Source organism: Cervus elaphus, chromosome 27 (genome assembly GCF_910594005.1).
Source record: "Cervus elaphus chromosome 27, mCerEla1.1, whole genome shotgun sequence".
Classification (NCBI taxonomy): Eukaryota; Metazoa; Chordata; class Mammalia; order Artiodactyla; family Cervidae; genus Cervus; species Cervus elaphus.
This window is the reverse complement of record NC_057841.1, coordinates 50849177-50851110: the sequence shown is the minus strand read 5'-3', so window position 1 is coordinate 50851110 and position 1934 is coordinate 50849177. Positions and strand designations below refer to the sequence as shown.

At 39.2% G+C, this 1934-nt stretch overlaps 1 pseudogene; it reads right to left on the bottom strand.

Annotated features, from left to right (window-relative positions):
* Window positions 1-1178: 1178 nt before the first annotated feature.
* On the bottom strand, window positions 1179-1689 carry LOC122684795 (annotated as a pseudogene).
* Between the last annotated feature and the right edge of the window lie 245 nt (window positions 1690-1934).

The window sequence follows — 1934 nt, the reverse complement described above, 5'->3', positions numbered from 1 at the left end:
AACATTTCAAACAAAACCAAGCTGGTAAACAACTTCAGATAAGTATGAAAAAAAGTTACAAGAATTTCAGATATTTTGATAGTTTTAGTATTTCTACCTTTTAAAAAAATATTTACTAAATTAAAGCACATATTCTCCATGTCCTGCACAAGACAAAGGCAACATTTTACTAAAAATACTTAACAGGCCCCTCCCATTCTTTTTTCAGGCCTGCCTTGTAAGTTGCAACCCAAAGTGCAAACATTAGAATTAACTGTAGGCTTTTTCTTTTTTTCTTGGTCTGGAAACGTTAAAGACATGTGCTTCTGTACAATATAGATTTTCAAATTAGAGGTCTTCTACAGCAACACAAAATGAGGTGCTTTAATATAGGAAGATATTAAATACTCATTATAAGTCTTTGTTAATTTAAAACGGGAGCAGATCTGATGTATACTGGTATGAATGTGGGAGATATAAACATATTGTGAGCAAACAACCTCAGAGGCCATACGTTCTATCTTTGAAATGATGAGAGGAATAAACCACATAAGGTCCAAAGTGTTCATGGTTCCTGGAATTTGTTAATATGTGATACTCGAACTTTACAAGTATCGTGCTGAGTATTTTGTCACCTAGTCTTTCTAAATTTCTTACATGTTGATTAGATTCTGGCATGGAAACATATTTAAAGACATGACTCAATACTGCATGTTTTCAGGAAAGGTCAATTGGTACAAATTATAAGCATATTTTAATTACTGATCAGCATGAATTCTTTGCTCGTATCCAAGTGAGTTGAACATATTTACTTGAACAGAGGTTGCAATTCTGCCAGGCTCACGGCCTGGTAAAACTGCTTTTCAACACTCTTGGGGAAGCTTCGGGCTCCCCAGGTTGTGCTAGTCATAAAGTAGCTGCCTTTGAATGCAGGAAATGTAAGAGACGTGGGTTTGATCCCTGGGTCGAGAAGATGCCTTAGTGGAGGGCACTGCAACCCACTCCAGTTTTCTTGCCTAGAGAATCCCATGGACGGAGGAGCCAGTCGGATACGACAGAAGCAACTTAGCGTAGCATGACATGGCATGGAAGCTTCATCAGAGTTGGTCACCAAGCCAGTGTGCTGGCTAATAGCTGCGACAAAGTCCATCCCATCTCAGGTTCCACTTCCAAGCAATGGCATCACACACCCGGCTTTATCAAATGCAACAGTTGTTTCTGTGACCATTAGAGTCTTTGAAGCGCAGCCGCATTTTAGGACCAGACTTCTCCAAATACAGAAGCTGCTTGCTGTTAAAGGCTCCTAGCCACTTTTGTCTTATGAACTGTACTGCGTCTTCATATTTCATTCCACCTTCAGTTACTGCTAGGGTGACAAGTCCTGGAACTCTGCCAAGGCCTGCAATACAACGAACAGCAATACAACAACCAGGGTCTTCACAAAACTTAATTTTCACAAGACAAACAATCATCAACAATCTGGTAAGATGGTTGTGTGCCATTTTCAAAATGCCAGTTGAGAACATGGATGCCTTCTTTGTCCGAAAGAGTAAGAGTCATAAGTTGCTTCACACACTTTCCTATTGTGGTAACTCCATACTTCTTTAGTTCCTCTGTAACTTTGTTTAAGGCCACATTAGTTGGATTGTGTGTGATAACAAATCTCATCTTTTTGTGTGTAACTTCCATAGGAGCTGCGTGGTTCATTCAAGCCACGTTCATTCAGTTAAAAAACACTCAATAGGGTTATGAAAGAATTTTAAAAATTGAATACAGAAATGATGCAAAGATACTGAGTCTACTTCAGTGTACTCCACTTGAAATTCTCGGTCCTTTCGAGTATGAAGTTAGGAGTAACGGGAAATGGAATGAACCTGGAAACAAGAAGCAACAGTTCTTCAATCCAGTGATGCTGAGGCAACAGAAAGGAAGCACCCTGAGGTTTATTTACTCCA